Source organism: Mauremys mutica, chromosome 1, assembly GCF_020497125.1.
Source record: "Mauremys mutica isolate MM-2020 ecotype Southern chromosome 1, ASM2049712v1, whole genome shotgun sequence".
NCBI classification, from domain to species: Eukaryota; Metazoa; Chordata; order Testudines; family Geoemydidae; genus Mauremys; species Mauremys mutica.
Window position 1 is genome coordinate 82,646,496 of NC_059072.1, and position 13,499 is coordinate 82,659,994.

The window sequence follows — 13,499 nt, forward strand, 5'->3', positions numbered from 1 at the left end:
TACTGTATTTTCCACTCCATGCATCTGATGTAGTGGGTTTTAGCCCACAAAAGCTTATGCCCAAATAAATGTGTTAGTCTCTAAGGGACCACAATGACTCCTTGTTGTTTTTGCTGATACGGACTAACATGTCTACTACTCTGAAACCTGCAGTTTTCTTTATTATTCCAGGCCTTTCTTACCTACCTCCATGTCATCCTAGTCTCACATTCATAGGGGAATTGTGGTCTCATAAAATCAATTTTAAAGCAATGTATAGTTCTGTTACACAAGATACAAAGATTTTCCACAAATAATCTTTCAAATATTTAACTGAATTTGCTTCAACTGTGTTTATGCTTTCTGCAGGTGAATTTATTATCAGGAATGTTTATCAAAAGAGCACATAAGTAAGCTTGAAAGGATTGGACTCTTACTGGTAAATGTTGATTTCCCTGTACACATAGAAACTGATTAAAAAATATTTCCGTCATTGATAATCAAAATTTACAGATAGGCAAAGTATAAAAAATGCTGCTTGAGAACTTATTAGAGTTTGATTTAAGGACATTTACTTTGTATATTTTGATGTGAGGTTGACAGTTTGTATTTTAATGGTTATAAAGCTTTAACTTTTTGAATTCAAGGTCTAGTGTAATTAAATAATTTTATGATTCCCCTTATAGTTGCCCACAGCTGTGAACATTTAAATCGATAAAAATTGAAAACGAAATGTTTAAACCTACAATTTTGTGCAACTGTGAAAATTTAAATAGATAAAAAAAGAAAAATTCTTAAAAATAAAATTACACAAAAAATCAAGTTCTGACAAGCCTAATTTAAGGAAATATTGCAGAAAGCAAATTTCTTCCTCCTCCAAACAAGAAACAGAAACACAACATGCAACTTGTGTGTCCATAACAACCTGAATTCTGAATACTGTATCAAAATCTTGCAACTGTTTTTGAGTAAGTTGTGGATCACAGTTATTGACAGAAATGATTGGACTTCAAATTACAAATAAATTCAAGAAAATGCTAATCTTTTTGCAGTCAACTCATGGAAAAGGATAAAAATTTATTGAATAAGGTCCCAATCCTGTAAGTGTTTATACACCTTCTTAACTTTATGCATGTGAGTAGCTCTGTTGACTTAATTGACTTCAATGAGACTATTCCTACTTAAAGTTAAGCAAGTGATTGCAGAGATATTTGCCCTGTCATGTGCAGATGGGAGAGAGTCCAACCTGAATGCATTGCTGGGCCTGCAAAACAGCATGGATGCATAACATAGTTTGGTCTGTCCATATGTATAGAGACCCAAATTATATATATATATATAAAAAACCTAGTTACAACAATTTGGTTCCCACCAGTCAGTCAGGTATTAAGCTACCAAACTTAATGGGATCAGTTTCATAGGTTAGATGAGTGCTGTGACACAGTACACAAATGAAATCCTAGTCCTTAGAGGAAGAGGCTATAACACACAGAGGAAAACCTTTTTGAACTAAACTATGTTTTTAACCTACTGTTAGCATAGATTTGTCCTAGCATATAGGCAGGACCAAATTGTGTTGATTAAACATTTGGTCAATTGGCAACCCACTCCCTTATAAATAACTATATGTTTAGCATGGGTTCTTCTCTCTGGGGATACTCTATGATTTGCTAAGTATTTTTTCAACATGAGAAACATACTGTTTTATTCATCATAGTTTGAAATCTCCTCCTTTTCAAACTGATCCAGCAGCAGCTTGAGCACAGCCAGCTACTCCAACTGTGTGTCTAATTGTCAGCAGCTGGACCCTGGCTGAAATAAAATCAAGATAATTTGAGACATATCTTGGGCCAGGTAATCTGTAAACCTGGAGAATTATTACATTTAAGAGCTTTCATCTTGTGAATAGACATGGCAGTTTTAGAACCATACAGGTTATTTAATTACTACTCATTTCAGAAATCCATATGGTACTAAACGTGCCATCTCAAGAAACTTTTGGTTAATTGACTCAGGGAATTCTGAGACAAATAATATTTAACACACATTTCCAGCAGTCAAAATTAAATCTTCTGAAGCATGACAAACCTGCAGCAAATTGTAACAAAGAATAAAATACAGTAGTGGCATTCTCAAGAATTTTAGCATTTGGGAAAATGGTGGGAATGGGATAAATTAGTTCAGACAACAAACTGTATGGTCTGCATATTAATAATTACTTATCACTGATCAGCATGGGGAAGGATTAGAGGATTTGATCACTTGAGGGGAATGGGATTACAGAAGGAGATATCTGATCACTTGAGGGGGATCGAATTGCAGTGAAGGTTTATCAATGAGATGGAAGAGGAGGGTAGGGGGAGGGGATTATTGAAAAAATGAAGTTAGTATTCAAATAATCCAGAGACAGCCTTAGCAATTGAGAAGTAATTAGTTATTAAACTATATATCTTTATTTGTAATAATGATGTGCCATTCAATGGTAACTTTGGATCATTATTCTAATTTAATCTATTAATTATGGACTATGAACATATCTATTTAAAGTATTTTAAAGCTTCTTCATTTTCAGTTTAAACCAATTTTTATCAAAAAAAATCACAGGTTTTACAAAAAGTATTTGTTTTTTCCAATTTTCACTCTACTTTTATATCTTTCAAATATGTAAAAAATAACTTGTTTTATTAGGAAAATACAATACATTTAATTATATGTGTATTATGATAATACATTAGTCTGTATATGCAAAGCTGCATGTTGACGTAAGGCTATGTATTAGTCTAGAAGATACACACAATAAACAAACAGGCACGAACTTACTGATGAATCTCATGCCCACCATGCACACATTTCAAGCCATTAGCAGATAATGGTTTAAAATCTAAACTAAAATGGGAAGAAAACAAAAATCCATATCAGAATACATTTCAGAACAGAAAGAAATATTCAAAAGTTTTAAAAAACCAAAAACAGGAGAAAAGAATGAAGTTGAGTGTATGCGCTGCAAATGGTGTAGCATCGAAGTTACAGGCTAATAGTTCTAAGTCTACAACAGTAAATTGTTTATTCAAATGAAAAGTTTTACTGGGGGATTAGAGAGAGATTGTTTTCTATAGGTGGCACTTATAGGTGGCATTTTGTTCTGAGTTCTGTTTTAGTTCTGCCGCAAACCACATTGAATTCTGTTCATCAAAGCATTAATCTACTGAATACATTTCCCCTGTCCTTCCGTCCACCAAAATAAACCCCAATATTTACCCAGAAAAATTATTAATAATAGTTTTTGTATCGATTTTCATCTGTTTTTGTTGTAGTAATAAAAAATGATAAATTTCTAAGAAAAAATAAATTAAATAAAAACCTAAAACAAAGGGCCCTAGGTATTTTTAGAATGGTTATCACTATGCTATCTAAACTCCATATAACTCTAGGTATCTTAAACCAAGTCTAAATGAGTTTCATTCTTCCATCTCTTCATAGTCCAGAACATTTTTTTCAGTATTTCTTTTAATCTTGTCTTTCTTCTTCCTCCTCTTTCTCTTACCCTCCACCTTGAATAGTGGTAATAGCAGGGGCCGGTGTTACTGAAGAAAGGCTTGGGAAAAAAGATTGGTCTTGCATTTAGATTATAAACAAAGTCAGGCTCTTCTAATAATGAGCTGCATAGCTTGCTGAGGGGACTCTACTGTCTGCCCTGAGAGTCTTATCCTATGTCTGCCTAGCAGCAGCATCCTTATTGGAGTATAGTTGTCTTGGTGGGTTTTTCTGAGGTGCCATTAAAATTAAAGGTACTGTAGATTAGGATTTTGAATTCAAAAGAGCCAGCGGGATGCATAGTGTTTTGCTAGTTTTTGTCACTCACTCAGTGGGCTTTTGTACGCTGGGCAAATTTAAGTTTTCTTGTGGCATTTACCTTCATACACATGTAGAATGAGTTGTTGTAGTCATTTATCCTGGATGTGACAAAAATGGAGATCACAGAGCCAAAGTCTTCACTTAAAAGAAAAAGACAGTTTCCTGGCTGTCTGAAGATGGAAAAGGTATTCCTCATTAATGTTGCAATCTGTATGTCCAGGAAAGGAGCCGTCAACATTTTTTGTCTACTTAATAAACTTTGTCTTCTGTGGTCAGACCTATGAAGACTTAGCCCCAAGACCTGCAATGAGTTTCCCACATGGACCACCCACGTCACCACTTAAAATGTGGCCTTAAACCTGGGATCATTGGACAAATCCAAAGCTCCATCTATCAATGGGTATCTTCCACAAGGGAGTATAATAAAAATTGACCTTCATTTATGGTCTTTTTAAATTCTACTAAGATGCGTCTTAATGCACTTATGCGTGGAATGGTTTGTTCTTGCATCATGGGCTTTCAAAGTAGTTACTATCCAGGTAATAAATGAGTTAATACCTTTCTGTCATATCATAACTTTGAAATGGCATGGCAAAGGAATTCGAGCAGCCATATAGTTATGCAATGACACAAATGGTGCTTCTCTGGTTTGTATGTCATTAAAAAGTTTGTTTGAAGGGAAAAGGGGCAAGAAAAATAGATTTTAAAAAGTGGATTTCCACACAGGCTATAATGTATGTGTTCCAAAACAATATTTTTTAAAAGCATAGCTAGTTATCCAGGTAATAGGAGTTGCCTTCTTTCAGCTTGATACAAATGCTCATTGTCCTTTAAAATTTCCTATCTTGTATTAAAAACATTTGATTGTGTGCATGGCTCAATATGCTTTTTCTCCCGCACACAATAGCAAGTTTTTAAATGGTAACAGGCTTGCTGGAAGCCATGGTCACTGAGACAGCATTCTGAAAGCAGATTGTAGGGTCTCTGTCTCCTCATTTCTTCTTTTATGGCAATATTTTCCTCCACAATGGCTTATCCAGTTTCAGTCCCCTTGAGAAAGGAGTCCTTCTTTCTAGAAGCAGTTCTTGTTGGTTTCTTAGCTGTGCCATTATCCTTTCTTTAAATTCATTATCCTTTCTTTAAATTTCCTACTGGAAAGGGGGGCTTTCCCCTTAGCTATACCAAGAGACACATTCTTTTAGCTTCTATGAAAATGATGCATAATAGATACATGTTCATTATTATTATTTAACATTTATATTGTGGTAGCTCCTAAAGGCCATAGCCAGGTTGGGCCTTTGTGCTAGGTGCTGCACGAACATGTAATAAATGATAGTCCCTGCCCACAAGAGTCTAGTCCTACCTAAACTTTTACTTGAATAATTACATCTGCTTACCCAAATTTCCGCTACATTTTCAACAGGATATAGTATTCTCCAGGTCCTGTCTTACACCCCAATTCTGCAGGCTGTTCCACATGGGTGGAATTCTGTTGACTTCAATGGAGCTCTAGATGAAACCTCTTGTTGATGTAAATCCAATGAGGCCAGTGAAATTACACCAAGCATAAATTTGGCCCACCAGGTACATCTCTGACACCTATTTATAAAAAAAAAAACCTCCTCAAGCAATTGATTATTGTCTATGCCCTGAGGTCATTTAAGAGAGATTTTACTGTACTGTGAGAATCTTGAATGAGTGGTGCTGTACAAGTCCAAAGTATTATTATTAATGAAATTATGCAAGATCATGTGGACAGCTGCTCGTTACCATGATATAAGCTGTAATTGTTCATGATCTGGTAATTTTGCAGGTGTGATGGGTTGGGTTACAGAAACCCCTTTGGAAACAGCCACCTGGTGTGCCTAGACTACCTCTGAGCCCATTTTCCCTGCTAGCATGGGACTTCAGTACCTTGCCTCGTTTCACCCAGACACGCTTGCCTGCTGCAAACACAGATCCAAGTTTGAACCATGTCTCCTATAAGCTGCAGGCTTAACTGAAAACAGCTTAAGAAGTGCTCCTGTCTCTAGCACTCAGATACCCAGTTCCCAATGGGGTCCAAACCCCAAATAAATCCATTTTACCCTGTATAAAGCTTATACAGGGTAAACTCATAAATTGTTCACCCTCTGTAACACTGATAGAGAGATATTCATAGCTGTTTCCCCCTCTCCCCCCCAGGTATTAATACTTACTCTGGGTTAATGTATAAATAAAAGTGATTTTATTAAATACAAAAAGTAGGATTTAAGTGGTTCCAAGTAATAACAGACAGAACAAAGTAAATTACCAAACAAAATAAAATAAAACACACAAGTCTAAGCCTAATACAGTAGGAAGCTAAATGCAGGTAAATCTCACCCGCAGCGATGTTCCAATAAGCTTCTTTGACAGACTAGCCTCCTTCTAGTATGGGCCCAATCCTTTCCCCTGCTACAGTCCTTGTTCCAGCTCAGGTGGTAGCTAGAGGATTTCTCATGACTGTTTTTTCTGTTCCACCCCCTTATATAGCTTTGGCACAAGGCAGGAATCCTTTGTCCCTCTCTGGGTTCCCACCCCTCCTTCTAAATGGAAAAGGTTAAAGGTGGATTCCAGTCAGCCAGCACACATGTATACAGGAAGACTTACAAATAAACAGAGCCATTTACAACCAATTGTCCTGGTTAATGGGAGCCATCAAGATTCCAAATGCCCATTAATGGCCTACACTTTGCATAACTACAATAGGACCTCAGAGTTATATTTTATATTCCAAGTTTCAGATACAGGAATGATACATTCATACAAATAGGATGAACACACTCAGTAGATCATAACCTTTGCAAAGATATGTTACATGGCATATCTAGCATAAAACATATTCCAATTATGTCATATTTACACTCATAAGCATATTTCTATAAAGCATTATGGGTGCAATGTCACACCAGGATTGTCCTCTTTGGCAGTAATTTAGATTGATATGTTAGTTTAACTGAAACTGAAAGGTCTCACTAGAAAACTGACTCTAAATCTGATAAAGCTTTAGGAGAATGTTAGCATTGCTACCCCAGGACATCTGTACCACACCATGCAGCCACATATGACAGTTCTCACAATGGTGCCCTAGTGTTTCACCCCATCACTGTGACTGCACTCGCTCTGAGAACAAGGCTAAGCATCATGTCATCCACCAATGTGCCATTCTGCACAGTTGCCGTCCCACTGTAAGCCACAAGTATAAATAATTAATTTAATTATGTGGTTCTCCCAGGGCAATCCTTCAGTGCTCCTGTTCACCCTTCAGTGACAGCTCTGGCTCTGGTCAAGTTACTCAGGTCCAGATCCTCTAAGATATTTAGGCACCTCGCCCTAGCTAATTTGAATGGGAATTAGGTACCTAAATATCTGTGAGGATCTGGGCCTCACTGATTGGCTTCATGTATGGCTTGACAGGGGCTGAGACTATTCTTAGCTCCCCCCAATCCTCTTTCCAATCTTCTTAAAGTCTGGTTGCAATTCAAATGTTATTTCAAAACTTAAACAACATTTTATACAATGGAAGGCATTCTGAAACTTTAACTGTCAATGACATTTAAAAACTTCAACAAAAGAACCAGCAAAAATACACCAGGGATATATTAATACACACACATGCTCTACATCCACATAACAAGACCTAGCTCTTATATAGTGCTTTTCCTGAGTGAATCTCAAAATGCTTTACAAAAGAGGTATAAGCCTCATTATCCCCATTTTTACAGCTGGGGACACTGAAGCACAGAAATCTGATGTGACTTGCACATACACTATACAGCATGCATGCACAAAAATACAGGAATGCTTCTACCTTGTGACAGTGACAGAGCTTGAAATGGGGGGCAGGGGGGGAGATTTGCACTTTGTCTCAAGTTTCACTTACCTGGAACATCAAAACGGGGTGCCACTCACAGTAACCATCTCTGTGTCAAATCTGAAAGCATTTGATTTTATTGATGAATTTGCTGCCTGGATACAGGCCTTATACCACTTACTTGAAGCCAATATATCAAATTCTTTCGGCTGTACAGAAGCACTAGACACAGCTGATCTTTGTCACCTCTGTTATTTACACTTGCAATTGATACCTAGCGCTAACCAGATTGACAGATCACAGAATACATCAGATTCACGTATGAGGGGAGAGGCAGAATAAAACATCTTTGTGTGAAGACAATTTATTAATACAACATGTAGCCTAGATTACAAAGTTGACAGAAAATTTAGAACTCTCTAGCTATATAGTCATTTGAGAATGGGATAAATGCTCCTAAACAAATGGCACTGGGTTGAAAATATATAGAAAGGGACTGGCTTTTGGATATTTGACTCGGGTCTGTTATTTCAGGAGTAAGGGCTTATGGACTTGTCTCTCACTAATGTTAAGATATTGTCTTTGACATGGGATAAAACCATCAATTTATGGATAAAGTATCACTTCTAAATATGATTATTTTTTGTAATAATGTAGCACCTTTTCTATTAAGGATCTCAGAGGACTTTCATACATTTTAATTAAGCTTCACAAAGCCCCTGTGAGATAGGTAGCTATTGGACACATTTCACAGATGGGCAAATTGAAACACAGAGAAGAGACTTCCCAAGGTCACATTGCAAGACAATGGGAGAGCTAGCACTAGAAGTCCTGACATTCAGGCTCCTGCACTAATTACCATGCAACACTTCCTGTTGAGTATTCCTCTGCTGGTAAGCTAATTCCTCAGAATGTTTCCTACTGACGTTCTCATCTGAATTTGTAGGAAAGTATAGGTGTGTTTTTGATTTGACAGAAAAGCCAGTCTAGAATAAAACTGACCACCATATGATTTTCCAAAGGCGTAGGCTCCCAGGGGCTGAGACTCACAGTCCCATATTACCACTATGTGCCTTTACATTGGCCCTCAACATTGAACAGTTAATGGGCAGCGCAGTCTATCTCGGATTTGGTTAACAGAGAATGAGACTTTCCTCTTCACAATCCATGACCTGCTGAGGCAAATGAAGTATTGGTAGTTCTTCGAGTAGATGCAGACTTGTATTCCACTTAGGTGTGTGCGTGCCCAGCATGCGGAGCCAGGGATTTTGAGGAAGTGCCATCCCGACCCTCCTGTCAAGCTGGGTCTTAAAAATCTCTCAGGATGGAGATTCCGCCACCTCGCTAGGTAACCCATTCCAGTGCTTCACCACCCTCCTAGTGAAACCGTATTTCCTAATATCCTTATTTAGGTAGATTCCAAGCTCCATCTCCTTGGGGTACTACTTGGGAGTCATCTAAGTGGAATACACAGTGCATCTACACAAAAAAGAAGAAATGGTTACTTACTGTAACTGGTTCTTGACGATATGATGCAGATGTGTATTCCATGACCCACCCTCTGTCCCTTCTGCATCAGAGTCTCCTCTCATGGGTGTTTGATGCAAAGGAACTGAAGGGGGTCAGGGCAGCACCACCTCATATAGCCAGGGAAGGGGCCATAGCCACAAGGTGCAAGTGGCAGAACTCTATGGGTACTGCTAAGCAAAATCTCTGGTTCCAGCACGCTGGGTCCACACACACCTAAGTGGAATACACATCTGCATCACATCCCAAAGAACCACAGTTACAGTAAGAAACTGTTTCTTATTAACTGCATTTCCAGACGTACTTGGGAGGTGTGCAGCCATGCTTCTTAAGAGTCCTGAAGCAATTCCTGTCTGTCTCCCAAAAAGCTGCCACCTGGCAGAACCTGTTTCTAAGAATAGATTTTAGGAACATTATGTGTCTGAGGTGAAATGGAGTTAGTATACTGTAGCTTAAAGAACTGTTTGCTGTTTTCTAGAAATAGTCTTGAAATATACTGGGGGAATTTGGTTGACTTGGAAAAGAGTTTTTTTGCAGATACCGCCAATTGTGACCTTTTAGAATTTAGAGATGGGGTTAGGTTACAGGATTTTCAACTTCAGTCCTAGCTCTAAAATGGACACATTTTAGGAAGAGAATTGCTCAATAACCCAGTGGCTACTTCATTTAAACTAATTAGGTCAGAGGATGTAAAATTAGAGAATCTTAAAATCCAGTGGAAAGAGGCCTCGGGAATCACAAGCTATTGGCAAGTAGATTAAGTTTATACAAGAGATAGTTGATTACATGTAGTCCATGGTAAACTATTGCACAGAATGTTACTTCTGGGGGAATTCTGCGCCACTGCATGCATGCGGAATTCATGTTCTCCCCAGATTTCTTTGCTTCCCCACAGAAAAATGACTTTCTGATGAGGAAGCAAAGGGAGGCCATAAGAGCGGTCATGTGCCCCTCCCGAGCAGTATGGGTGCATTGTTTTGGGCACCTGGAGCAACTGGCAGAGAGGTAAATCACTGTGGGGGCTAAGCTAGGACAGGCAGGGCAGGACTTGCTCTTCCCCCTGCAAGGAGTGACTAGGGCCAGGGCCAGGTCAGACCCCCCCCCAGAAACCTCCTCCAGCTGCAGGAAGCACCCACCCCCCTGCTTCCTGCCCCCATTACTCCTCAGATGTGGGGGAAGGGTCTCTGTACAGGGATCTGCTCCCCTGTCCACCCAAATCCCATGCATCCAGACTCCCTGTGATGGATTCCCCCCAGGGTGCCACCTGCAACTGGAGTACCACTGAGCCAACCTGGCCTACCAGCCTGGACTCCCTTTACACTGGATTGCTGTGACAGGCTCTTAAGCCCCCACCAGCACACATACAGGTAGGGACACACCCAGCCGCAGCTTCAGGGTCATCTCCCACCTCTGTGCAGTCAGTGGCCTGTGCTCTCCACTCCATGTTGGAGCCTCCACTTTTATTTACTAACAAAATCTGCAGATTTTTAAAATATTGTATGCAGTATTTTTATTTTTTGGTGCAGAATTCCCTCAGGAGTAATTGAATGTATTCCACTCCAGTAGTGTACCAAAAAGATAAGAGTATAGAAGTGAGACACAACCCTAGCTACCAGCTTTTCATACTCTTGTGGGTAGCTTTTCTTCTGAGTTCAGTAAGGCACCATACCCCTTGCAGAGGACCATGTGGTGTTTACACTGTGAAAAAATGGCAACGGAAAACAAGTAACACAGACAGGGTGGCAGATATATTGATAGAAGAACTTTTTGAAAATAGTGAGATAGCAAATTCTGTATCTTTTATGGTTCATTGAGAGATGCTCTGATTAATTGACTCTAAATTAGCTGTTACCACTCAAGAAAGAGATCTTGGAGTCATTGTGGATAGTTCTCTGAAAACATCCAATCAATGTGCAGCAGCAGTCAAAAAAGTGAACAAAATGTTGGGAATCATTAAGAAAGGGATAGATAGGACCGAAAATATCATATTGCCTCTGAATAAATCCATGGTATGCGCACATCTTGAATACTGCATGCAGATGTGGTCACCCCATCTCAAAAAAAGATATATTGGAATTGGAAAAGGTATAGAAAAGGGCAACAAAAATGATTAGGGGTATGGAACAGCTTCCATATGAGGGGAGATTAGTAAAACTAGGACTTTTCAGCTTGGAAAAGAAACGACTAAGGGGGGGGATATGATAGAGGCCTATAAAATCATGACTGGTGTGGAGTAAGTAAGGAAGTGTTATTTACTCCTTATAACACAAGAATTAGGGGTCACCAAATGAAATTAATAGGTAGCAGGTTTAAAACAAACAAAAGGAATTATTTCTTCACACAACGCACAGTCAACCAGTGGAACTCTTTGCCAGAGGATGTTATGAAGGCCAAGACTATAACAGGGTTCAAAAAAGAACTAGATAAATTCATGGAGGATAGGTCCATCAATGACTATTAGCCAGAATGGGCAGGGATGGTGTCCCTAGACTCTGTTTGCCAGAAGTTCGGAATGGGGTGGATGGATGGATCACTTGCTGATTACCTGCTCTGTTCATTCCCTCTGAAGCCCCTGGCATTGGCCATTGTTGGAAGACAGGATGCAGGGCTAGATGGACCTTTGGTGTGACCCAGTATGGCCATTCTCATGTTATGTTCAGTTCATGAATGAATGAGTGCCACTGGGCTACAGGTTTCTAGTGTTAGGAAAATGTAGTTTCACAGCCACCTGTGGCATTTTCCAGACTTCTCTCAAAATGAACACTTAGAAGAGCATGCGTGTGTACATCGTCTCCAATAAATTCACATAGCACTACTTCAAAATAAAAATTATCTTTGTACAAGCAAATACACTGGTATAAATAGCATTTGTTCTTTCTACATAGGTTCTTATACTGCCCTTATCACCATAGTATCTATGTAATTTCCAGTAGTGTATTAAGCAACATGACTAACATCTGTCACATGGTTTGCTCTTTCTCATGCTCACCCTAGGGGAAGAACTGTCTGTGCAGGGTAGTGTAGTGTTTTGTTTTGGTAGAGCTTAATTTTTTTTAGTTTTTTTTTTAAAATTCACACGCTGCTCTGTATTTAAATTAGAGAAGACAGGTTGAAGAAGTAAACGTTGGACTGGAAGGTGGTGAGGTTTGTGATAGCCCCTAATTTCTGGGAGAGCTTGCTCCACAGTCGTGTCCCAAGAAAGCTCTGTCTCCTGAACAGATGACCTTTACCCTTATTGTACAGAGCTCCATTGAGCCTGAGGAGCAGAGTTGTCAACCATAGTCAACCATCAAGGTGTACTGCCTGGCTGTAGTTCAGATAGGAGGTGACATATGCTTGTATAACCAAAGCACGTCATTGTCTGCCAGATGGGACAGTCTTCTAGCCAACTGGAGATACTAAAACCTTTACCCGTGGATGCTGTTGTGTGTGAGAGGTTAGAATCGGCAAGAATCTAGAAGCATTTCTAAGCTATGGACTGAACTGATCAATTGATATGTGTGCTTTGTCATCCCACCTGGAGCACCCTCCTGCAGCCAGACAGATCTATCTGCCTACGTTTCCCCTTTCAGGCACCCCAAGGATTCCACAACATTCTTTTTTGACTCAGAAATACCATCCTTAGGGCCAGTTTATTACAAAAACATAGTACAAATGGTCCATAACAAAAGTCCCCCACACAGTCCATTTCTCACCTCTCTGCATGTACTCCTTAAAATCCCAAGCCAACTAGTCCTTCAACACCCCTCACACCACACTCCATCACACCTGGGCTCCTTGTCAGTCTTCTTCTGTCCTTCTGTTAGGACAGCCACCCAGTTGGAGTGCAACCCTCGTCTTCCCAGCGGGAACCTCCACAGCCTCTCTACTAGGAGATCATCCTCATCAGGAGAGCGTTCCTCACTCCCTAGCCCTCAGCCTTCTCCAGCTCGGAAGTCAGCAGGCAAATCTTTCTGCTGCTCTCCTGCCTTCAGCCCCCTCCATCCTGGCTTGGGGAGGTCAGTCAGGAAGCCTCTCTTGCTGCTTTTCTGCCTTCAGCCTTCCTCAGAAACCACCTACAGATTTCTTCAGGGACCTCCTACGGTCTTCTGATTTTTAATAGCTCTCACCGTCTCCTTTTCCTGACTAGGAAGTTCCCATTTATGTGGCCCATGTGCCTCTCTTGACCCAATTAGAAAGCAGCTGACACGGGTGCACTGGTTTCTTCCTTGTTAAAGGGCCAGTGCCACCCTGTGACATGCCTTAAACGAAACAACACTGCACCATGGTTGCAAGTTCTTCAAAGTGCTTTCTTCTGCCCAAC